Source organism: Erinaceus europaeus, chromosome 1 (genome assembly GCF_950295315.1).
Source record: "Erinaceus europaeus chromosome 1, mEriEur2.1, whole genome shotgun sequence".
In the NCBI taxonomy this organism is placed as follows: domain Eukaryota; kingdom Metazoa; phylum Chordata; class Mammalia; order Eulipotyphla; family Erinaceidae; genus Erinaceus; species Erinaceus europaeus.
The window spans coordinates 155,323,511-155,349,901 of NC_080162.1; the positions used below are offsets into that span (position 1 = coordinate 155,323,511).

At 37.7% G+C, this 26,391-nt stretch overlaps 1 protein-coding gene across 1 annotated transcript in view; it reads right to left on the reverse strand.

The window, feature by feature from the left end:
- The window catches only part of SNTG1 (syntrophin gamma 1), a 333,984-nt gene extending 308,440 nt beyond the window's left edge, over positions 1-25,544 (reverse strand). Inside the window, exon 1 of the mRNA XM_060198528.1 lies at positions 25,453-25,544. The gene's annotated coding sequence lies outside the window, so the exon portion shown is untranslated. The remainder of the gene's footprint in view (positions 1-25,452) is intronic.
- Positions 25,545-26,391: the final 847 nt, after the last annotated feature.

Genomic DNA, 26,391 nt, shown 5'->3' on the forward strand with positions numbered 1-26,391 from the left:
GAGCTCTAGTGATGGGAGTGGTATAGAATCATATTGCTCTGATCTTATAACTTCATAAATCACTAAAAATCCCCAATAAAATAAAAAATAGCCTTTTAGAGGGTAAAAAGACCTGAAAGATAATTACAACATCTACCTATGAGTTGCTGTATCCAAACCAAAGATTCAGAGGCAAATGCTGTGGTTTATTCTTCATAAGAAACAGAAATCCTACACTTTTCCAAACTCTATCATGTAGTAACCATGTATATTTTCTTCTAAAACCTTTAATATGTCCTTAATATTTTTTGTATCCAACTAGATTAGATGCAGTCCTATTTTCAAATCCTTCAAAAACCAGACATAGCTTAGAAAGGGTTGATATTTATTTTCAATTCTCAGAAAATATTATTTGTTCTAGTTTATCAACTATCAATCTAGTTTATGCTGAAGTAACATTTCCCAACATCCATATATGGCCAGTCAAGTGCTCAACCTGTTATTTTCTTTTATAATTTTATTGAGTGGTTAAGTTGTTTACAGTACAGCTGTGAACACATGTACAATTTCTCATTTTTTCAGTGGTATATGTCTGCAAAACAGTTTTAAGATGGACAAAACTTCAATTACCATTTTACAAAGATATCTCCTTAATCAGCAAATCACTCTAAAAGTTATTTAATAGCTTTCTCAGGTCAGATGTGTACTGGTACTATGTAATGGATCTTCCAGCTATGCTATACAATTTATATTTTCTTAAGTTGGATGATTTGTTTATAACACTGTTGGTTTCTGGCTTCACTATTTCCTTCTCTGTTATGCCTTGGTCTATGCTTCACTGTGCTATTTCAGTTTTATAAAACTAATTATTACTAGGGCAGATCATTAAATACTTTTGTACATTCTGTCTGTAATTTCTTTTGCACCTTATTAAACTGTATATAGTAAACTATAGAGGAGCAAATGTTTGTCAGCCCCCAAAATGTATCTTTGGCTAAAGGATTACTTTAGTAGGAGACAAAATGCAAGTTAGCTTGGAAGTAAAGTTTTTGAGGAAGGATCTGGAATGTGAAGAACACAGAATATTGATTGCCTCTCTTCAGAGTTGACATACAGGGACTTCCTGTCTCTGATAAAAGAGGCAGCCAGAACAGCCATACCTAGCACTGGGATAATCTATTTGAAGTCCTACTGCTTTTTCTTGGAGAAGAGAGAATTTTGATCATTGTGACTGTCTGATTTTCCTTCTTCCTTCCCCCAAGTCCCTGTATTAGAAATTTTCTAAAATTGGTGCTTAAGATCATGTGATGAATCTTCTGGATATATATGAGGCTGTCTGAGATCCACTGACTATATCAGAATCTTTGACTACAAGGAGGTGTGTACTTAGTTATAAATTTCTCTCTAGTAAGCTATTTCATGCCTGTTTGGTTATTTGCCCAGCCTTGAGTAGTCTGAAGGGACAAAAAGTAATTTCTTTCATCTTCACAATGATATGTAAAAGAATGGAAATCATATTAAGCAAGAAGAGTGAACACATACATTTTTCAAGGTCAATTCTCTAGAAAGTTCTGAGTAATATTTATTGTTTCTGCCAAAATACAATTGAGTCTTCTTTATATCTTGCCTAAACTGTGCCACTGCATAGCCAAATGGTGGCTAAATGGGTCCTCTGCGTGGGTGTGATTTTTCAAGTAATGAACTTATTTGTTTACCAGAACTTGTCTTGTTATTCATTAAATATCCCATATCTAGAGAGTAAAAACAACTCATTTGAATAGACTAGAAAGATCAGACACCTTAATACCAGTTAACATATGTAAATGCTATACAAATTAGAATATCAATGTTTTTATCCCTAATGCGCAATCTAGTTAACAATAACCAGTGTCAGTAAACACCACTCAACGAAAACCAAATGAATTTTGATTGCTTCAGAGAAATCTTGAAGCAACAGCATAGCACTAGCTAGGAAAACATCTTACCAAAAACCACACAGTAAAGTTTAATCCTGATAAGTCACTAGAATAAACTGCCAATTTACAGGAGGTGCAAGTGTATTAACATGTGAAAGAGATGTAATGAGCACTATGCAGTCTGGGAGGTTCTGTGAAAAAATGTTATGATTTCTTCAAGAAATAAATGTTAAGTAGAAACTAGAATGATTAAGAAAGGGTGGGCAAATCTCTACAGACTACTATTCTTGGAAATCTGTAGTGGTGAGTATTGGGATCCTTAAGCAAAGTCTGTGTTTTAATCACCAGCTCACAACACTTAGCAAAATTGCAAAAGCACAAAAGAGATAGAACAAAAATTTGTTGCATATTGAGTACATAACCATTTTCCAATTCTTTTAACAAACACGAACTTTTCCCTCTTGAAATCTTAACAGCATGTTCGACTAACATACTCAATTTGTTGAAACAAGGACAGAGTCCACTGGCGCAGTTGACATTAAAGATTTCAATGTCAAGAATTTTCTCATATGTTTGTAAATTATACAGTATTTCCCTTGACATCAAACACAGTTTAAGAACTATATCTCTACTAAGCAATTTATACTATTAGAATTAAATTCACCAGAGATGAAACTTGTAATCATATGCAGGGTATAGCATACAGAATCTTAGCCCAGATCATCATGGTAAAAATTAGTCTAGAGTATGTACCCACAGTGTAGACAAGATGATAGAAGAATGGAAAACTGTCTTTATATTCCTCCCTGCTAAGCAAAAATATGTAAATGAAGAAAATGTTCATCCATAGACTATAATTTACACTATGCTTATTACATTTACTGTATACTACCAGTGGAGTACTTAATATTTATGTTTGTTAAAATTTACCCTTAATGAGTACATAGGTTTTACAGGCCTATAGCTATATATTAAGTGTTCTGTGCCTCTTTGTCTTAGACCTAACCTCAAGGGAAACATAATAAAAACTACCAAGGGGGCCTGGCTGTAGCACAATGGGTTAAGCACACATGGCACAAAACCCAAGGATTAGCATAAAGATCCCAGTTCAAACCTCAGCTCCTCACAGGTGGGGGCTAGGTTGGGTGGTAGGTAACCTCACAAGCTTTGAAGTAGGTCTGCAGATGTCTTTCTTTCTTCCTCTCTATCTTCCCCTCCTCGGATTTCTCTCTTTTTTTCCCAACAAAATGGGGAAAAAATGGCTTCCAGGAGAAATGGATTCATAATGCAGGCACCAAGCCACAGTGATAACTCTGGAGGAAAAAAAGAAATGAAGCCAAATATCCTATGTGAATAGTTGGACACCCATAAACAGTGAATGAGAAATAATTGATTTTATTTATTATCTACAGAACAACTTCAATACTTCCATCTCCCCTAAAAAAAAATTAAATTAAATAAATAAAAAGTGAGGTAGGGACCCGACCCTAGTGTTACAGTGAAAGATGATGGGAAATATTCTAAATTTTTAATCAAATATTGGGATGTAAATCTATCTTTCAAAAGTCTGATAATTTCCTATGTCTTCTACCTTTAATACCTAAAGATGTCTCCAAGTTCACTGACCTCCTCCTTAAAATGAAAATACGTGGAAAGATAAGATTCCAGTCTAACAATGGGAGTTACCCAATGTATCTACTCCAGAATGCATTCACTTAGATTTGGGGAGAAAATAATGCTTTATATTTAGGAATTTTTCTCTTTAGCTTTGATTTTTCTCATTTTTTGTTATAATTTGTCTTGGTGTATATATGCTTGAGTTGATTTTTGTTTAAAACCCTCTGAGCTTCTTGGAATGAAATATTTATCTTCTCCCCCAAGTTTTGGGAAAATATTAGCATGCATATAGCCCAGGTTTCATGCACAGTACCATGTTAAGAGTACCAGAAGAGCACCAGAGGAATCTCCAGTACTATGGTGAGTTTTCCTCTGTCTCTCTATCTGGATGAAAAAAGATCAATCTGACAACAGTGAAATAATGTGTGCTGAGGCTCCTGACACACACACACCACACAAAAGGTAGCTCTGGAGGTGTGCTGACATTTGTCTTGGGGAGATGCGGAAGATGCGGAGCTGTATGAAAGAAGAAATTCTACAAATCAACAATTCCTCAATAATTGATAAAAAGATATAATAAATAAATTGGTTTCAATTAATTTTGTTTGTATTTTGTTATTCTCTTAAATGTTAGTCTTTTTTAAAATATTTATTTATTCCCCTTTGTTGCCCTTGTTGTTTTACTGTTGTAGTTATTATTGTTGTCGTTATTGAGGTCATCCTTGTTGGATAGGACAGAGAAAAATGGAGAGAGGAGGGGAAGACAGAGAGGGGGAGAGAAAGATAGACACCTGCAGACCTCTTCACCGCTTGTGAAGTGACTGTCCTGTAAGTGGGGAGCCCGGGGCTGGAACTGGGATCCTTACTCCCGGTCCCTGTGCTTTGCCACCTGTGCTTAACCTGCTGTGCTACCGCCTGAATCCCTTAAATGTTATTCTTATACTTCAAGCAAACTGTTCTTCTTCTAGCGTTTGCCCTTCTTCCGTAGCCAGTCAACAGCATCAGGTTGAGCCTGATGTAAAGTTTCGAGACCTCCTTTGAATCTGGAGAGGTGGCAGTCGTTGACTATGTGGGTCATAGTCTGTCTGGAGCCGCAGGGGCAGTTCGGGTCGTCTCTGGCTCCCCAGCTATGGAACATAGCAGCGCACCGGCCATGGCCTGTTCCATAGCGATTGAGGAGGGCCCAATCATAACGTGCTAGGTCAAAGCCGGGTTGACACTTGCAGGGGTCTGTGATGAGGTGTTTGTTCTTTACCTCAGCTGACTGCCAACTCTGTTTCCAAGAGTCTGGAACAGAGAAGTTCAGTGTAGGCGTAGGGGACCAGATTGGGTGACGAGACGTCAAGCGTTGGACAGGGTGGGCGAAGATATCCGCTTATATTGGCAGGTCCGGTTGAGCGTAGACGTGGGAAATGAACCTAGATGATGCCGCATCCCGACGAATATCTGGCGGCGCGATGTTGCTAAGAACTGGCAGCTATGGAACCGGGGTGGAACAGATGGTTCCAGAAATTATCCTCATGGAGGAATATAATTTGGAATCGACCAAGTGGACATGGGGGCTACGGAACCATACTGGGGCACAGTATTCTGCAGTGGAATAGCATAATGCCAGAGATGATGATCGTAGTGTGGAAGCGCTCGCGCCCCATGAGGAGCTGGCCAGTTTTGCAATGATGTTATTCCTCGCGCCCACCTTTCCTGCAGTTTTTATGAGATGTTCGTGAAATGACAGAGTGCGATCGAGAGTAACGCCAAGATAGACTGGCTGGGCTTCATGCCGGATTCTCGTATCGTCAAGCTGCACATTAAGCTCACGCGAGGCCGAGGCATGGTGTAGATGGAAAACAGATGATACCATTTTTGCAGTGCTAGGGATTAGTCGCCTTTTTTTTTACAGTAATCAGATATCAGAGACATGTCTTTCGTGAGTGACAGCAAACTGTTAATTGCTGTCAACCATTCTAGTATTTACGATACTTTGATTGCTAGTCTTGAAATAGATCAATTTAGTATTCTTTTAAAATGTAGCTTCATAAATTCAAGGGCTTTCACAGAAATCATGATATGTAAATGATACCAACACTTTTTAATTTAGAACCTGAATCATAAATTATTACAATAATTCAATAAGTCTACTTTTTTAGAACTTTTAATGAAACTGAATGTTGATAATAGGCAATATAACAGTAAGGTATGAAAAATAGAGACAAGAGTAAGTCACATAACCAAAGAATTTACAAAAACAAAACTGAAGGTCACTTCTTTTTGTATGTTCTTATATGACACTAGCACCTCTATTTGTCACTCTTGTAATCTACTTAATTAATACACATTTCCATCCAAAAAGATCTGTGTATACCTATGCTCATAGCAGCACACTTTGTAATAGCCAAAACCTGGAAGCAACCTATGTGTCCAAAAGCAGATGAGTGGCTGAGTAAGTTGTGGCATATATAGATAATGTAATATTATTCAGTTATTAAAAATAGTGATTTCACCTTCTTCACCTCATCTTGGGTGAGCTTGAAGGAATCATATTAAGTGAGATAAGTCAGAAACAGAAGGATGAATATGGGATACACTCACTACAGGCAGAAGTTGAAAAACAAGAACAGAAGGGAAAACACTAAGAAGAATGTGAACTGGAGTTGGTGTATTGCACCAAAGTAAAAGAGTCTGGGGTGGGGTTGGGGGGTTCAGGTCCCCATGATGGCAGAGGAGGACCTAGTGGGGGTTGAATTGTTAAGTGGAAATGTTATGCATGTACAAACTACTTTTTTTTTTTTGCCTCCTGGATTATTGCTGGGGCTCAGTGTCTGCACTATGAATCCACTGCTGCTGGTGGCCATTTTTCCCATTTTGTTGCCTTTGTTATCATTATTATTATTTTTGTTATTGCTGTTGTTGGATAGGACAGAGAGAAATCATGTGAGGAGGGAGATAGAGATGGGGAGAGAAAGATATACACCTGCAGATCTGCTTCACCTCCCCTTAGGTGACACCCCTGCAGTTGGGGAGTGAGGGGCTTGAATTGGCTGGTCCTTGCGCTTTGCACCACGTGTGCTTAACCCGCTGCGCTACCACCTGACCCCCCAAAACTATTGTATTTTACTGTCAACTGTAAACTATTAATCCCCTCAATAAAGAAATAAAATAAATAGATAATTAAAATAAATAAGTAAAATAAAATTATCTCATGTAAAAAGTAAGTTCAATCATAGAAATACAGACATAGGTCTGAATGAGTGACATCAAGACCATAGACTTCCCATTAACTGGACATATTCACCAATACTGTCAAATCCCATCACAGACTTCTGTAGTTGTTAACTTCATGTCCTCCTGGCAATTCTCAAGAGTTTTCAAGTGGAGAAGACACATGTCATAATGTTACTCCAACCTTACATATTACCATGAAATCAGAAAAAGACATACATGTCTTTTCTCAGCTCTGATTCTTCTTTTGAGTGCTAATATATATATATATATATATTTGTTTTTGGTTAGCAATTAATCATTGGAGGTAGTAGTATGTCATTCCTAGTTGATAGCATGAGAATTGTTCTTCATCTAAAATGCTATAACAATCAAATTGGTCTTTGAAAGAACACTAAGAGTTGATCATGTTAGACTAACCTAGTTTTGCAGAATAAAGGTGGATATGCACAGGGTCAGATGGTGCTTGAGCACACATGTTACAATGTGCAAGGGCACTGGCTTGAGTCCTCAGTCGGTCCCACCATCAGAGGGAAAGCTTTGTGAGTGGTGAAAGAGTATTGCAAGTCTCTCTCTTTCTCTCCCTTTCTGTCACCCCTAACCCTCTCCATGTCTGTCTGTCTCTATCTAATAAGTAAATAAGTATAATAAAAAATTAAAAAGTAAATATGAATAAGAACAAAATCTTTATCCTAAATATATTTTAGTGTGGAAATTGCAGGGAAGAATGCCACAAATAAGGGACAAGTCACCATAAATTATTGTAAGTTGTTTTTTTTTTCCTAGTCTGGATGGGTTTGCACCAAAAGTATTTTACTTGTTTGCTAGCTTTTTACATTTAAACTCTATCCAAGTTGTTTTGTGGAGAGGAGGAAATACACAGAAATGAGTCACTTCATGTTAAGTTAATATTATTTCATACTCTGAAGTCATGGATAGTGGTTTTTGTTTGTTTTGATTACTCATTAACTATGAAAAATTTCTTGCCTATATAATTTCCAAAGACATACGGAGACCAGTTACCACACTCATAAAACATAGTGATGTAGTCCTCTATTGACTGTTTCTATTCATCAGGGTAAATACTGCATACTTTTTCAGTTGTCTTTCAATATTTAGTATATCTCCCGGTAGGTGGCAGTCTATGATGTTTAAAATATACATGATATTCTGGAGGGTTACAAACTGCTTCATTGGAATATCAATGGGCAAAAGAAAAATAAGTCTTCTAGAGCAGTTCACTTATTCTTTGGGACAAAAGCAAGTTATATATATTTCATTTTGCAAGTAATGGAAAAATAGCTATTGTGTACTTAGTGGCTATTACATCTTTAATAATCATCAGGCTATAAATGTGGCCTGAATGAAGGTTCAAAACCATAATATCTAAAGTAACTAATTTAATCTTAAAATATAAAAATTGAAGTCAGAGGAAATAGTTTGCTGGGGAGGGTGTGTGCCTTGCCATGTGCACCACCCAGGTTTGAGCCCATACACCCACTTTGGTGCTGCCATGCAACATGATGCTATGTGATTTCATACCTGTCTCTTTCCCTCTGTCTTTTCCTCCCCTTCACTTTCAGAATCTAAAAAGTCTCCCAGGAGTGGGGAAATCATGTATTCAGAAGGCCCCCGTTTCACAATAAGCAACATATTTATACCTATCTCTTTATGTACTTATTTATAAATATAAATACATATTTATTTATAAATATATACCTATATGCTTATAAATTATACATTTATATGTTAATATACACACAATATATTAATGCATAAATAATATACAAATATATTGATAAATCATATTTTATATATTTACATATATACTTATTTAGAAAATGGTCAATTATTTGATTACTTACAAGCATAGCTAAGAATCAATGCAAAGAAAAGTTTATACTAATTTAGGCTATTAAATATAAAGAACAATTAACTTGTCATAAAAGTAGGATTATTCAGTCTTAATATTAATTACCAATGCTAGATAAAAATTAACAATTCATATCTCTAAATTTGCAGTACTACTGCTTAAATCTAAACATATTATTTTTAATCTAATATAATACATTCCACTCACTTGTACTACATCATTAAATGATTAATTTACTAGTATGCCTTCCCAGCAGTTGTGTAATTTCCTTCTTTCCTTCAATCAAAATCATTATTAGCTATGTGCATTGTATTTCATGTCAATACTCATATAGTTTATTATCTTTTTAAATCTATTAACATTTAATGACCATGGTTCCAAACAAGGAATACTAAAAAACACGCACTGTGCCTGGGTGATGGTACACTTAGCAGAACACACACATTGATTGCCATGTGCCTATCACAGGGGCTCTAGGATTCAAGCCACTGGTCCATGCCTGCAATAGGGAAGGTTCATGAGTGGTATAATGTTGTTTATCTCTCTCTCTCCCTCTCCTTCTCTCTCTCTCCCTCTCTCTCTCTCTTCCTCCCTCCTTCCTTCTCATAATCTTTTAAAAATTTTTTTAATTTTAATTCTCTCATAATTTTTTTTTTTACCAAGAAAAAAAATCAATTCAAAAAATAATCCACCAAGAGTGGTGGATTCAACATGCAGACACTGAGCTCTAGGGATAACTGTGGTGGCAAAACAATAAATAAATAAACTCATATTAAGATTAATAAAAATATTAGTTGAGTGGGGGTGGGGTGGAGGCATACCTGCATGACTAAATATGCTACCATGTACAAGGACTCAGGAATGCTATGTAAATGGTGAAGCAGTGCTCTATCTCTCTTCCCCTTCCCATTTGATTTCTCTCTGTCTTTATCCAATAAATAAATAAATAAATAAATATTTTCAAATGTTTGCTGAGAAAATAATGTAATTTGAACAAACACATCATTTACTGCTCACATATACATTTCTAGTATTGCTTCCATATTCTCCATAAAAAATGAACATAGCAAACATTCACTAAGCTTGACTTCTGGTTCTATGGCTGGGTACAAAACATTCCATTTTTAGAACAGAGAAAAAAGTTACTCTTACATGATTTGAACTCCAAAATACCAGTTGTTTATTTAAGTAGTACTAATTACTATACTAGTCAACATGCCAAGTGGAGTAATCAATTATATTTTGCCAAAAAAAAAAAAAAGGCATAGCTAATACCTTCAAGAAAGCTTAAAATAAACCTGGATATCTGTGCTATCTCCAGTTGGTATAAATATTACTTATCCATAAACAGCAACATAGAGCTTCACACTAAAAACTGAAAACAGTTGCTACCTCTGTGCCTTTCTCCAAGACTGTTTAATATTTGAAGATTTTAATTAGGTGACTTACTTTTCAGATCATGAGTACAATACTATTCTTTTATGAAAAAATCAAATAATTTCTAGATTTAATTGAACTCTATAATCAAGCTCAGCAAAATTGTACCAATTTTACAATAAGAATTTCCTTTTATATATTAAACAACTTACATAGGAAAAAGTATCTTATTTTTCTATTACTTTTTAATCTACTTATAATCACATGGAGATATGTTACTGGCGAAACTCTTAGACAAATATATTGCACTATCCTTGTTTACTGAGTAATGACAAACAGGCAATAATCATACATAAAAAGTGTTATTTTATCTGTCACAAAGTAGATGGATAAATTAGCTAACCAATCTTCTTACATAAACAGACTTTATTTTATAAAGCAGTTTTAACTTTCCAGATATATTGAACAAGTACAGAGAGATCCAATATAATCCTCTTCAACACAAAGAGTATCTTTCTATTTAAGATCTTGCATTACTGCTCCACGTGTTACAACTGATAAATTTATATACTGTTATTAACTAAATGATATAGTTTATATTCAGATGAGCGATCACTGAATTTATAGGTTTATGGATTCAGGCAAATGTACTTTTGTCATGTATTCACCACTCTGGTATCATACAGAATGATTTTACTTCCCAACAAATTCTTAAATATTCCCCTAGTTCAGCCCTTTTTGCTTCTTCCTAGAACCCCTGAAAACCACTGAAGTTTATAATATCTATATAGTTTTGTCTTTTCAAATGCCTAAGAAGTGGAATCAGAGAGTATGAACAGAATAATCAGATTAGATTTTTCAGATTGCTCCCCTTGATAATATGTAAAGTTTCTCTCTGTCTCTCTCTCTCCTTCTCTCTCTCTCTCTCTCTCTTTATTTCTCCCTCTCTGTTTGTCTTTTTCTCTCTCTGATATAATGGCACATTTTTAAGTAAGACTGTCATGTGATCCAGCAATATATATCCAAATAGGATGAAAACTTCCACATAAAAAATTATGCACACTGCTAACTATAGCTAACAATTTCTAAATACTTTTAAAGTATTTATTTATGGAGGTCCTGGGAAGATGGCGGACTGAGAAGTCGCTGACAGCGAGCACTCTAACTGCATCGTTGGCAACGGTAGGATTTTCTGCCTTTAGCAGGCCAGTCAATAAGGGATGACACCAAAAGTGATTACAATTTAATTTGGGTTAAGAATTAGAGTAAAGGTGACATGGACTAGTGGGGCTCCAGAATTCCCAGGGCGCCGGGCAAGGCAAGTGCGCCGGGCATTGTCCTCCGCCCGCCCAGGAAGGCGGCTCCTCTGCCGGTTGCAGAACGCGGTGGGCAGAGGACCCGGAGAGAGCACTTTAGCTCGGGGGTTTCCTCTTGGGAGTCTCCAGGGTCCACCGCGACCCTGAGAGCGGATCCAAAGACTTCTTGAGTATAGCTCTCATTGGATCAAAGGACTTGGAGCTAGTTTTCATTTTTGAGAAATCCTTTAAAAAAGTCTGGAGGGGGGGGGTTCCCGGAAGATGGCGGACTGAGAAGCTGCTAGCCTTTGAGCTCCGGACACATCTCGTGTAAACAATAGGATTTTCTGCCTTTAGCAGGCCAGCCAATAAGGGGCCATAGCGGTAACACCAAGGGGGTGTCTATAACTTAATTTGGGTTAAGAATTAGAAAAGGGGAAAAAAAATTCTTTTTTCTTCCTTTTAATTTTCAAGCATACATCCTTCCCGCCGCCCCCTCCCCCCATAAGCAGTGCCTGGGACCAGCTACTAGCAGGATACCCCATACCACCAAACAGGTTTTTTTTGTTGTTTTTTTTTTTTAAAATTCACTGATACACATTTGGGAAGTTCCTCGCACTGCTCTTTAATTACAACCCTTCTTCTTATCTTCTCCCTTTTCTCTCTCTTATCTCTCTCTATCTCTTTTTTTTTTTTAATCTTGTCATACACTTCTTTCTTCTTTGCCTTTCTGAATTTGTGAATTACTTTGGGGAAGAAATCTGACCCCGAGTGGACTCTCTATGTGTGTATCTCTGCTCTAGTTCCCTTTACACTCTTGTTACCCCTAGAATATACACTGGATAGTAGATTTGCATAACTGTCTATTCTTGCTATCGTCTCTTTCTTTTCTCTTTCTTCACTGGGATTTGGTTACTATTTTTTCACGGACTGGAGAAATTGTTCAGCTAAATGGTAACGATTAAACTCCTTCAATACTTACTTCAGTTGCTACTGTAATTCCGGAGGTTGGTGAGTGCAATTGTCATAAAGGTATTTAGTACAGTGTTACTAGTGCTCAAAACACAACAACTGAGGAACAACAGAGCATAAAAAAAAAGAGAGAGAAACACATAAATAAAAAAAATGGGTAGATTAAAAACAAATAAAACTGCTACCCCAATGAATGAAGACAAGAGCCCAGAAGAAACCACAAATCAGTCAGAAGTAACCATAGATAAGAAAAGTATGCAAGCAATAATAAACTTATTAATCACAGAAATGAAAACAACATTGGAGGAAAGGAATGGCAGTATTAGAGAAACAACAGTTGAGACCACAAGGAAAATACTGATTATCTTGAGACAATTAGAGAACTGAAAGCTGAAATAGCTGTAATGAAGAAAGAAGCTGAGGCAAGGGAAAGCAGACTAACAGAAGCAGAAAACAGAATTAGTCAGACAGAGGATGAGTTAGAGAAAACTAAGAAAGAGGTGAAAGAGCTTAAAAAGAGATTGAGAGACACTGAAAACAACAACAGAGACATATGGGATGAGCTCAAAAGAAGTAACATTCGTATTATTGGCCTGCCAGAGGAAGAAAGAGAGGAAGGGGAAGAAAACATTCTAGAGGAAATAATACAAGAAAACTTCCCAGACCTGAATAACAGAAAGGATATCAATGTGCAAGAGGCCCAGAGAGTACCAAACAGAATCAACCCAGACCTCAAAACACCAAGACACATCATAGTCACAATGAGAAGAAGTAAGGATAAAGAAAGGATCCTAAAGGCTGCAAGAGAGAAACAAAAAGTCACATACAGGGGAAAACCCATAAGACTTTCTGCAGATTTTTCAACTCAAACTCTAAAAGCCTGAAGGGAGTGGCAAGATATCTATCGAGCCCTGAATGAAAAAGGGTTTCAACCAAGGATAATATATCCTGCTAGACTTTCATTCAAGCTAGATGGAGGGATCAAAACCTTCTTAGACAAACAACAGTTAAAGGAGGCAACCATCACCAAGCCGGCCCTGAAAGAGGCACTAAAAGACCTATTATAAACAAGAACTTCACTATAATACTGTAATATATCAGAGTAAACAAATTGTTTTTTAGAACAATGGCACTACAATACATTAAATCCATAATATTAATAAATGTCAATGGCTTAAACTCACCCATCAAAAGGCACAGGGTGGGGGGATGGATCAGAAAACATAACACAACCATATGCTGCTTGCAAGAATCCCATCTGTCACAACAAGATAAACACAGACTTAAAGTGAAAGGATGGAAAACTATCATACAGGCTAACGGTCCACAAAAAAGGGCAGGAACAGCCATTCTCATCTCAGACACGATAGATTTTAAATTAAATAAAGTAATAAAAGACAGGCAAGGACATTACATAATGATTAGAGGATCAATCAGCCAAGAAGACTTAACAATTATTAACATCTATGCACCCAACGAGGGACCATCTAAATACATTAAGCATCTACTGAAAGAATTTCAAAAATACATCAGTAGTAATACAATAATAGTGGGAGACTTCAATACCCCACTCTCACACTTAGACAGATCAACAAAGCAGAGAACCAATAAAGATACAAGAGAATTGAATGAAGAGATTGACAGACTAGACCTCTTGGACATTTTCAGACTCCTCCACCCCAAAAAACTGGAATACACCTTCTTTTCAAATCCACATAACACATACTCAAGGATAGACCACATGTTAGGCCACAAAGTCAGCATCAATAAATTCAAGAGCATTGAAATCATCCCAAGTATCTTCTCAGACCACAGTGGAGTAAAACTAACTTTTAACAACAAACGGAAAATTATTAAAAGACATAGAATTTGGAAACTAAACAACATGCTCCTTAAGAACCACTGGGTCAGAGACTCACTCAAACAGGAAATTCAAATGATCCTGGAAACTAATGAAAATAAAGACACAACCTATCAAAATATTTGGGACACAGCGAAAGCAGTACTGAGAGGGAAACTTATAGCCATAAATCACATATTAAACACCAAGAAGAAGCCCAAATGAACGACCTTACTACACACCTCAAGGACTTAGAGGAAGAGGAACAAAGGAACCCTAAAGCAACCAGAAGGACAGAAATCACTAAAGATAGAGCAGAAATAAACAACATCGAAAATAATAGAACCATACAAAAGATAAATGAAGCCAAATGTTGGTTCTTTGAAAGACTAAACTAAATTGACAAACCCCTAGCCAGACTCACCAAACAAAAAAGAGAGAAGACTCAAATTAATAGAATTGTAAACAATGCAGGAGATATCACAACTGACACCACAGAAATCCAGAGAATTCTGCGAAACTTCTATAAAGAACTATATGCCACCAAGCTAGAGAATCTGGAAGAAATGGAACAATTCCTAGAAACCTATGTACTTCCAAAACTGAACCAAGAAGAACTACAAAATCTAAATGCACCAATCACAGACAAAGAAATTGAAAGCGTTATTAAGAATCTCCCCAACAACAAAAGTCCTGGACCAGATGGCTTCACAAATGAATTCTACAAAACTTTCAGGAAACAGTTAATACCCATACTTCTTAAGCTATTCCATAAGATTGAAGAAACAGGAATACTCCCTTCCACCTTTTATGAAGCCAACATCACCCTGACACCAAAAGCTGATAGGGACAGAACAAAAAAGGAAAACTACAGACCAATATCTCTGATGAACATAGATGCCAAAATATTAAACAAGATCTTGGCCAACCGGATACAGCAACACATCAAAAAGATTGTTCATCATGACCAAGTGGGATTCATCCCAGGAATGCAAGGCTGGTTCAACATCCGTAAATCAATCAATGTCATTCATCACATCAATAAAAGCAAAGCCAAAAACCACATGATTATCTCAATAGATGCAGAGAAAGCCTTTGACAAAATCCAACACCCATTCACGCTCAAAACTCTACAAAAAATGGGAATAGATGGGAAATTCCTCAAGATAGTGGAGTCTATATATAGCAAACCTACAGCCAACATCATACTCAATGGAGAGAAGCTGAAAGCATTCCCCCTCAGATCAGGGACTAGACAGGGCTGTCCACTGTCACCGTTACTCTTCAACATAGTATTGGAAGTTCTTGCCATAGCAATCAGGCAAGAGAAAGAAATCAAAGGGATACAGATTGGAAGGGAAGAAGTCAAGCTCTCACTATTTGCAAATGATATAATAGTATACATAGAAAGACCTAAAGAATCCAGTAGAAAATTACTGGAAGTTGTTAGGCAATATAGCAAGGTATCCGGCTACAAAATCAATGTACAAAAATCAGTGGCATTTCTTTATGCAAACACTAAATCTGAAGAAGAAGACATCCAGAAATCACTCCCATTTACTGTTTCAGCAAATTCAATCAAATACCTAGGAATAAAGTTGACCAAAGAAGTGAAAGACTTGTATACTGAAAACTATGAGTCACTACTCAAGGAGATAGAAACTGATACCAAGAAATGGAAAGATATCCCATGCTCATGGATTGGAAGAATAAATATCATCAAAATGAATATTCTCCCCAGAGCCATATACAAATTTAATGCAATACCAATCAAAGTTCCACCAGGCTTCTTTAAGAGAATAGAACAAACACTACAATCATTTATCTGGAACCTGAAAACACCTAGAATTGCCAAAACCATCTTAAGGAAAAGAAACAGAAATGGAGGCATCACACTCCCAGACCTTAAACTATATTATAAAGCCATCATCATCAAAACAGCATGGTACTGGAACAAAAATAGGCATACAGACCAGTGGAACAGAATTGAAAGCCCAGAAGTAAATCCCAACACCTATGGGCATCTAATCTTTGATAAGGGGGCCCAAAGGATTAAATGGAAAAAGGAGGCTCTCTTCAATAAATGGTGCTGGGAAAACTGGGTTGAAACATGCAGAAGAATGAAATTGAACCACTTTATCTCACCAGAAACAAAAATCAACTCCAAATGGATCAAAGACCTAGATGTCAGACCAGAAACAATCAAATACTTAGAGGAAAACATTGGTAAAACACTTTCCCACCTACACCTCAAGGACATCTTTGATGAATCAAACCCAATTGCAAGGAAGACCAAAGCAGAAACAAACCAATGGGACTACATCAAATTGAAAAGTTTCTGCACATCCAAAGAAACTATTAAACAAACAGAGAGACCCCTCACAGAATGGGAGAAGGTCTTCACATGCCAGACATCAGACAAGAAACTAATCACCAAAATATATAAAGAGCTCAGCAAACTTAACACCAAAAAAGCAAATGACCCCATCCAAAAATGGGCAGAGGAAATGAACATAACATTCACCACAGAGGAGATCCAAAAGGCTAACAAACATATGAAAAACTGCTCTAGGTCACTGATTGTCAGAGAAATGCAAATTAAGACAACACTAAGATACCACCTCACTCCTGTAAGAATGGCATACATCAAAAAGGACAGCAGCAACAAATGTTGGAGAGGATGTGGGGACAGAGGAACCCTTTTACATTGCTGGTGGGAATGTAAATTGGTACAGCCTCTGTGGAGAGCAGTCTGGAAAACTCTCAGAAGGCTATACATGGACCTTCCATATGACCCAATAATTCCTCTCCTGGGGTTATACCCCAAGGACTCCATAACACCCAACCAAAAAGAGGTGTGTACTCCTATGTTCTTAGCAGCACAATTCATAATAGCTACAACCTGGAAGCAACCCAGGTGCCCAACACCAGATGAGTGGCTGAGAAAGCTGTGGTATATATACACAATGGAATACTATGCAGCTATCAAGAACAATGAACCCACCTTCTCTGACCCATCTTGGACAGAGCTAGAAGGAATTATGTTAAGTGAACTAAGTCAGAAAGATAAAGATGAGTATGGGATGATCCCACTCATCAACAGAAGCTGACTTAGAAGATCTGAAAGGGAAACTAAAAGCAGGACCTGATCAAATTGTAAGTAGGGCACCAAAGTAAAAACCCAGTGGTGAGGGGTAGACATGTAGCTTCCTGGGCCAGTGGGGTTGGGAGTGGGCGGGAGGGATGGGTCACAGTCCTTTGGTGGTGGGAATGGTGTTTATGTACACTCCTAGCAAAATGTAGACATATAAATCAGTAGTTAATTAATATGAGGGGGAAATCAATTGTATGTCTCAAAGTTTCTCAAAAGACAAACTGAATCTTTTTAATATATAGGCTATGTATTTGATATGCGGACTCTCTCAAAAGCCTAGACCAAGTAGATTAGAAGCTTCCAATAGTACAGCTATATACAAGATACTGGGTACTGTACAGCAAACCATAACAAAGGGACTTTTCAAAGTTAACCCAATTAACAAATAATGTGATGATAATATTAACTATTGATTGTCTTTTTGAACCCTAAGACAGCAGGAACCTCACATCTTCACTATAGAGCCCCTACTCCCCCCAGTCCTGGAACCCTTGGATAGGGCCCACTTTCCTGTATGCATCTCCCAATCCACACCAAATAATATTGCATCTGCCGATCACAACCTAACCAAAGCAACGATTGCCACCTCAACATGCCTCACCTCAGACTGTATCCAGAGACTTCACGTGTGGAATGACAACCCTTCAGCTTCATTACTCGGGTTCCAGATGCCACCAGGATGCTGGCTAGGCTTCCCTGGATTGAAGACCCCACCAATGTGTCCTGGAGCTCAGCTTCCCCAGAGACACACCCTACTAGGGAAAGAGAGAGGCAGACTGGGGGTATGGACCGACCAGTCAACGCCCATGTTCAGCGGGGAAGCAATTACAGAAGCCAGACCTTCTACCTTCTGCAACCCTCAACGACCCTGGGTCCATGCTCCCAGAGGGATAGAGAATGGGAAAGCTACCATGGGAGGGGGTGGGTTATGGGGATTGGGTGTTGGGAATTGTGTGGAGTTGTACCCCCCTACCTTATGCTTTTGTTCACTAATCCTTTCTTAAATAAAAAATTAAAAAAAAAAACAAATACTTTTAAAAGGTAAAAAAAAAAAGTATTTATTTATTTATTTATTTATTTATTATTGCTTAGAGACTGAAAGAAACTGCGAGGAGAGAGGAGGGGTGATAGAGAGGCAGAGACTCTTGTAGCACTGCATCGCCACTCATTAAGCTTCCCCTTGCAGGTGAGGACTGGGGGCTCAAACCTGGATGCTTGCACACTGCAGTGTGTGCACGTAACCATGTGCATCACCACCTGGCCCTGATTTCTAAAAACTTTACGTGATCAAATGTATTCCAATAGTTGAATGGAATAGATTAAAAAAACAATACTTGTGGTATATTATAATATATAGTTGAAAAATAAACACTTGTATATTATATAACACATAACATCCATATGTAATATATGTGTAGTATGATATATATTATATAATAATCATACCTGTGATGTATTAATATACTAGATTTTTCAGTGATATGAATAAATATGCTGTCAAGACACAAAAATACTGGAACAACTTTAAATTCACAATGTTATGCATTTAATAATTCTTGATATGATCATTACTAAAAATATTGTACTTTGCTCTCTTCTTGCTTGCTTATTTTCTCACGTGAAGGACAATGTTGTTTTTATTCTTGTTTTTGAACTTGGTATTTTATTGTACTTAGCTATGACTCCTTTCAAGAGTTAGTCTCTGATTTTCTGTAATTTGTGTAATGATAAATTATTACATTTATTTTAGTATTCATTATCTCAATGCTTTCTGAACTTAATTTTGGAAAATTCTCTATCATCATATTTTTATTTTAGCATTTTTCTGTCTCTTCTGATATCTCTATTACAAATATGCTCCACTTGTTAAAATTTTTCCATAGTTCTAACTTTGTTACATTTATTTCAGGCTTTTTTTTTTTTTCCATTTCTACCTTGAGAATTTACTATGCTATATTCTCAAGATTATTGTTTATATTTTTTGATATGCCAAATATCTGATAACTTTATCAAAGGTGTTCATAATTTATGTTATAGTACTTTACATCTCTAGCATTCACTATATTCCAGTTTCCATCTTTCTGATTATTGACCATTGTCCTCTTTTTGCTATTAGATCTCTTAGTATATCATAGTAATTTTGAACTCACAATCTTATAATTCCTAAATCTCTGCCATATCTAATTTTAATTCTTTTGTTTGTCCTATGGTTTACAGTTATGGAATTTTATTTCTCCTATTATGCCATAAAATTTTATTTAACAAGATATAAGATACAGAACATAAGTAATTCAATTATTTTATGTTTATCAAACTTAGGATGTTTTCTATAATGTAAGTGTAAGATTAATTTTTCTTCAGTGTCCTTGAATTATTTTTTATAACTACCACAATGGATATTTATTTTATTTTATTATTTTAATAATTACCGCAAAGGATATAGTGATCACTTATTCCTTTACTTTATTTTTGCTTATTTTGTTAATTTACTTTTTTGATAGAGACAGTGAAGAAAAGGGAAGACATGATAATACCTTTCTACTGCTTGAGAAGCTTACCCCCTGCAGGCACCCCCATGTGGTGATCTGGGGAATGCTTGTGGCCTATCAGGGTGAGACACCAGCTGCTAACCCCAGTGTCCTTGTTTTTTGTCTCCCAGGTTGCAGGATTCTTCTCCTAATTCCTTCTAAACTTCAGTCTGTCCCTTAGCATTCTTCTAGCAACACAATGATATTATTTTACTTGAGACCTGTTAACATGAAAGTAAGGTATGAAAGAAGAGCAAACAGTTTATAATCCTTTTACTAAGTCTCGGCTTTCCGTGAGTTTATGACCTTGGGATTAGACCTTCACAAATGTTTCTCAGATTTTTTTTTTCTTACTACTACTGTTTTAGGACAGAAATGTTAAGCTTTTGACAGCATCTGCATTATTGTCACCCCTTGATATTTTTTTGAATAAACACTGTATACAATTAGCCAAGAAAGATACCAGTAAAACATACATAACAACCAAAGGACAGCTATTGTCCTTATGACAACCTTTATTAGAATTATCAAACAAGTAAATGCAGTAAAACTTAAGGATAACTTAGAACCCAGTAAAATATGAGGTGTATTTATTCCCTAATTTGAGGCCGGACCCCATTAATCTAATACCAGTTTGGATGTAATAAATGATACTCAGTGCTTTCACTGGGAAAAATTATAAACTCCTCAGAATTTAGGACTACAAAAGCTGAATAAGGGCAAGAGGCTGGCTCATTTAATGATTGCCTTTTTGCTCAGTATCAGGGCACCCCATCATCTGGGGCCCTAGTCAAGGAATCTTTGGATTTCCACAGAGATACTATGGGCCTAGATCTCTAATAGCTCCTTCTCTCCACCAACACTGGTCATTTATACAAGGAACACCATCCTAAACCCTTTTGGGGCCTCTCCAGAACCTTGGCTTCACTATAAAGTAGCCAAGACAGACTGGCTGGGCTTCAGGCCGGATTCTCGTATCGCCAAGCTGCACATTAAGCTCACGCGAGGCATGGTGTAGATGGAAAACAGATGATACCGTTTTTGCAGTGCTAGGGATTAGTCGCCATTTTTTACAGTAATCAGATATCAGAGACATGTCTTTCGTGAGTGTTTCCTCGAGGATGTCGAACTTGGATGCCTGAGTTGCACAGCAGATGCCATCGGCGTAGATGAACTTCCTTGAAGAAGTTTCTGGGAGGTCATTATTGTAAATATTAAATAGCGTAGGAGCCAGAACAGAGTGGGGGAGGCCACTTGAGACAAGTCTCCATCTGCTAGACTTGTCACCCAGATGCACCTGGTATCTTCTGTTTTGGAGAAGAAATGATATAGTGTTGGCCACCCATGGAGGCAGGCATCTTGAGATCTTGACTAGGAGACCACGGTGCCAGACCGTGTCATAGGCTGCTGTGAGATCAACAAAGACAGCACCCGTCTTTAAATTCTTCTGGAATCCATTTTCAATGTAAGTTGAGAGGGCCAGGGATTGTTCGCAGGTAGATCTTCCTGGGCGGAAACCAGCTTGGGTGGGTGATAGGAATTTCTCTGTAAGAGGAGAAATACGTGACAGAAGCAGCCTCTCAAGGAGTTTGTAACACACAGAGAGGAGAGAAATTGGTCTATAGCTGGCGGCCAGTGTTGAGTCTTTCTTTAGTTTCAAAACTGCTATTATCTTCACACGACGCCAAATTTTGGGCATAGATTCAGATTCCAAGATGTGGGACAGGAATGAAGTGAGCCACTTCTTTACCATGGGGCCTAAGTTAAGAATGAGTTCTGGGGTGATGTTATCGTAGCCAGCAGCTGTTCCCGGTTTAACCCTCTTCAAAGCGTCTTCCAGTTCAGACAGTGTAAAGGAAGAGAGTTTTGGAGATGGACAAGATAAACGGAAGTGGGATGACCACTCATGGGAAATTTCTCGATCGCACTCTGTCATTTCACGAACATCTCATAAAAACTGCAGCAAAGGTGGGCGCGAGGAATAACATCATTGCAAGACTGGCCAGCTCCTCATGGGGTGTGAGCGCTTCCACACTACGATCATCATCTCTGGCATTATGCTATTCCACTGCAGAATACTGTGCCCCAGTATGGTTCCATAGCCCCCATGTCCACTTGGTCGATTCCAAATTATATTCCTCCATGAGGATCATTTCTGGAACCATCCGTTCCACCCCGGTTCCATGGCTGCCAGTTCTTAGCAACATCGCCTCGCCAGATATTCATCGGGATGCGGCATCATCTAAGTTCATTTCCCACGTCTACGCTCAACCGGACCTGCCAATACAAGCGGATATCTTCGCCCACCCTGTCCAACGCTTGATGTCTCGTCACCCAATTTGGTCCCCTACGCCTACACTGAACTTCTCTGTTCCAGACTCTTGGAAACAGAGTTGGCAGTCAGCTGAGGTAAAGAACAAACACCTCATCACAGACCCCTGCAAGCGTCAACCCGGCTTTGACCTAGCACGTTATGATTGGGCCCTCCTCAATCGCTATGGAACAGGCCATGGCCGGTGCGCCGCTATGTTCCATCGCTGGGGAGCCAGAGACGACCCGAACTGCCCCTGCGGCTCCAGACAGACTATGACCCACATAGTCAATGACTGCCACCTCTCCAGATTCAAAGGAGGTCTCGAAACTTTACATCAGGCTCAACCTGATGCTGTTGACTGGCTACGGAAGAAGGGCAAACGCTAGAAGAAGAAGAACTATAAAGTAGCAATGGTAGCGACTACCCCACTCTCTGAAGGGATGCTGTGTCATCCTACCCTGCCACTCTAGGAAAACTGGTCATGAAATGAGTGCAGCCTTGAATATCCCCAGCTAGGATCATGAATTTCAAGCTCAGGCTGACAAGGACTTGGGGGTTACATAGGCTCTGGGCTAAATATGAATATATGGGTCCTTGGTCAGATCACTAGGGAAAACAGTTAATTGTATTTATATATTTTCTTTGAGTTTGATAGCTACTCTCTACCTTAATCCAGCTTTCTAGCCTTAGTCTCAACGCTGACACTATCTTCCCAGACAATATTTTTAGGTCACCTGCATGTTAGCTATTAAGATCATGCAAAAATTACTAAAGACATGAGCCTCTAGGGACATACTTAAACTAGACTTCCTAGCCTCTATCTACCATAAGACCCTTATCCCTCATCTGCTCCAGTGGAGAAACAATTGCATAATAAAGAATTTCAACCTTCTGCACCCCATAGAGAATTTTGGTCCATTCTTGCACAGGAGGAGAAATGTTAGGGGAGGATGACTAAAGAGATTTGAACTCCAATTCCATCAGGACCCAGAGAGAGAAGAGGAAAAAAGAAAGGATATTTGGAAGTAGTGATAGGTATAGTTATGACTTAGACATGAAGAAAAGACAGGACCATAAAAAAGTATATATATATATATTTATATATATTAATCAACCCATATCTATGACCTTGGGAGAACTACTGCAGCTTCCAATGGAGGAAATGGGGACACAGGACTCTGATGGTGGGAACAATGAGGAATTATATGCCTATTATCTCCTAGTTTTGTAAATCAATATTAAATCACTAACAAAAATATAAAAAAGAGATGTCAAGTTCTAATGAATTTTTTTTGTTAAGAGTATAACTTCGATAATTAAAAAAAAATTGTTCTAGATGCATTTCAAAATGTCCTGCAAAAAGCAGGTGGCATTATCCCTTCTCTGGCTGTTGTTGTGGAAAGCAGGTGGAGTTTATTTCTTGGATCGTGTCAATCACTGTGTAAAGTTTCCTACTACATACTGACTCCATTGGTATGTTTTAGCCTTAGTCAGTTATCATTCCATTTCCTTCATCGCTCTCTACAGTTTTGAGATGGCATTTTGCTCTATGACTACCATTTTCTAATAGATCTAAGACAAACTGCTGACTTATAATTGTTCTTGCTGTGATAATGACCTTTAAACTCTTATTAATCAGAGAAGATTGCTACAGTTACATAGTAGTCAAGAGTTTCAAGGGTCAAAATGTTTGGAAGTAAAGTGTTATTTCTTGGGTATGGAGCACAGCTCCCCTAGCAAGTAAGGTGTCTGAATTGCTATTTGCCAGACTCTTGTCTGAGTTCCTGTACCACATGAGAGATACCAGAGCAATGAATAAAGTTTAAATGTGGTGGCACCTCTGCCTTTTCTGTGTCTCTTTAACTCTGTAGCTTAATGAAAAAAAAAAAAAGATGGCTCAAAGCATTGTAATTGCATATGCATAATGCCACATTTCACAATGTTCAGTTCTTGTTTATTTCACTGCTCACTATCTAAGTTTCTTTTGGAATATTTAAATATGGCACATAACATGGTCAATATAAGTACTATTATTAATAAATATGAATGAAATTCAGATATCTAGTATTAATCAGGGTATTCAATTATTGTATACTGTTCTCCTCCTCTTCTTTTTCTTTTTCTTCTTCTATTGCCACCAAAATTATTGCTGGGGCTCAGTGCCTGCAAGATCAATGCACTGATCCTGGTAGCCACTATTTCCGTTTATTACTTTTTTTCTATCTTATTTAATATAACAGAGAGAAATTGAGAAGAGTTCAAATCCAGGAGGATGAGGAGAAGGAGGAGAAAGAGGAGGAGGAGGTGGATGAGGTGAAAAAAAGGAGAAAGGGGAGGAGGAGGGAGAAAGGGGGAATAGGTGGGGTAGGAAGAGACAGAGAATGAGGAGGAGGAAGAGGAGGAGAAGAAGGAGGAGGAGGAGAAAAAAGGAGGAGAAGGAGAACGAGAAGGAGAAGGAGGAGGAGGACGAGGAGAAGGAGAAAGAGAAGGAGGAGAAGAACCTAGAGCATTAGAGGAAATAGCAAGGCTGAAACAGAAAATGTAACAATTGTAAAAGTGTGCCAAGATGTAAAGAGATACAAATGTTCCCAATGGTCGTGATAAATATTAATGATGGGGGTATCTCTCTTTTATTTTTTTATTATCTTTATTTATTGGATAGAAAGAGAAAGAAAGACACCTGCAGCACTGCTGCACCACTCACAAAGCTTTCCCCTTGTAGGTAAAGACTAGGGGCTAGAACCTGGTTCTTGTGTATTGTAAAATGTGCTCTCAAGTAGGTGTGCTACCACCTGGCCCTGGGACTAACTCTCTATGAAGGAATCCAATCTGCTCACAATTGAACAAGCTTTTCCACTGACCTAACAGAAGGAGTTCTCTGAGCAAGCAGTGGTGGTTAGCATAAACTTGCAGGTAACCTGGCTTCATTGTAATGTCATTAACATGAGAAAGTCTTTGCTAGGCTAGTCAATATAGGTTAAATCTATAACCAAGCCAGCCAAGACCTGACCAAATATGGAAGGCAGATTGTAGCGATACTGGAACCAGAGATTAGCCTATGCTAGTTTTAAATCCAGTCCTTTTTTTTTTTTTTTTTTTTCTCTAACCCTGACACATTCCACATAAATATCCCTGCTGCCCATCTTTTGGGAAGATAGTTGGGTCTTAAATCTCTCTTTCCTATTGTGTTATCCACAATACATTTTTCAAGAATTTACTTTATGTCCGTTTTCTTTGACCCGACTATAGTTAGACAAGTACATGGAGACTCCTTTGAATCCAATCCATAACATTTTGAGGGATGCTGTCTGGGACTTAAGAGTCTGAGACTGTCTGGTATCAGGGGCAGCCTGCGTGTCATGACTCACACTTTTGTACACTTCTGTGAGGCCAATGGGAAATTCCTCTCAGGAGTCCAGCAGGAAGAGCATCATGACTTTTAAAGATGGATAACAGAGAATTCCTGTGAAGGTAAAAATGACAAGGATTTTTGCCTGCTTCATCCTGAGTTAGAAGGCCTAAGGGATCAGTCTTCTGCAAATCAAAAGGACTGTAAACACCTGACAACAAATTCAAAGGTGCTAAATTCTTGGATAGCTTTTTCCATTAGGAATACTTTCTAAAATTTGACAAGACTTTTCAGAATTTCTAATAGTTATATTTCTATCAAATTACTATAAATTTGACCTTCAAATATATTCACACAGTCTAACGCTTTTCATTTCCTTTCTCTAAATTGTGTGTTTTCATAAATTAAGGACAAACCTTGGAATAGCATGGTATCATACTTTGTTTTAACCATCTTATTGTATGCATGACTGAGCATACATTAGGGAAAAAAGTTAACACTCAAGACTTTACTTACTATCTTGCCAGACAGAGTGCAAAAGTCACCAATAGTTAAATTAAACTTGAATATGCATGCTTTGGACACAGGAAGGAAGGAAGAAAGAGGGAGAGAAAGAAAAAGAAAGAGAAAGAAAGGAAGGAAGGAAGGGAGGGAGGGAGGAAGGAAGGAAGGAAGGAAGGAAGGAAGGAAGGAAGGAAGGAAGAAAGAAAGAAAGGAAGGAAGGAAGGCAGGGGGGAAAGCCAAAACCCCTAGGGAGAAAGAAAAACTTTAAGTAGCAAATACTAGACTTTTGATAATAGAAAAGATTACTACAGAACTGCTGGAGCCAAAAATTTGAACCCTCCCCCCTCATTTTTATGTATTCTTACCAGAGTTAGGAATGAAAGCACCTAAAAGAAAAACCAAAGCATTGTGCTAAGAGACTAGGAAAAATAAAAGAGCAGTCATTTTAGATTAC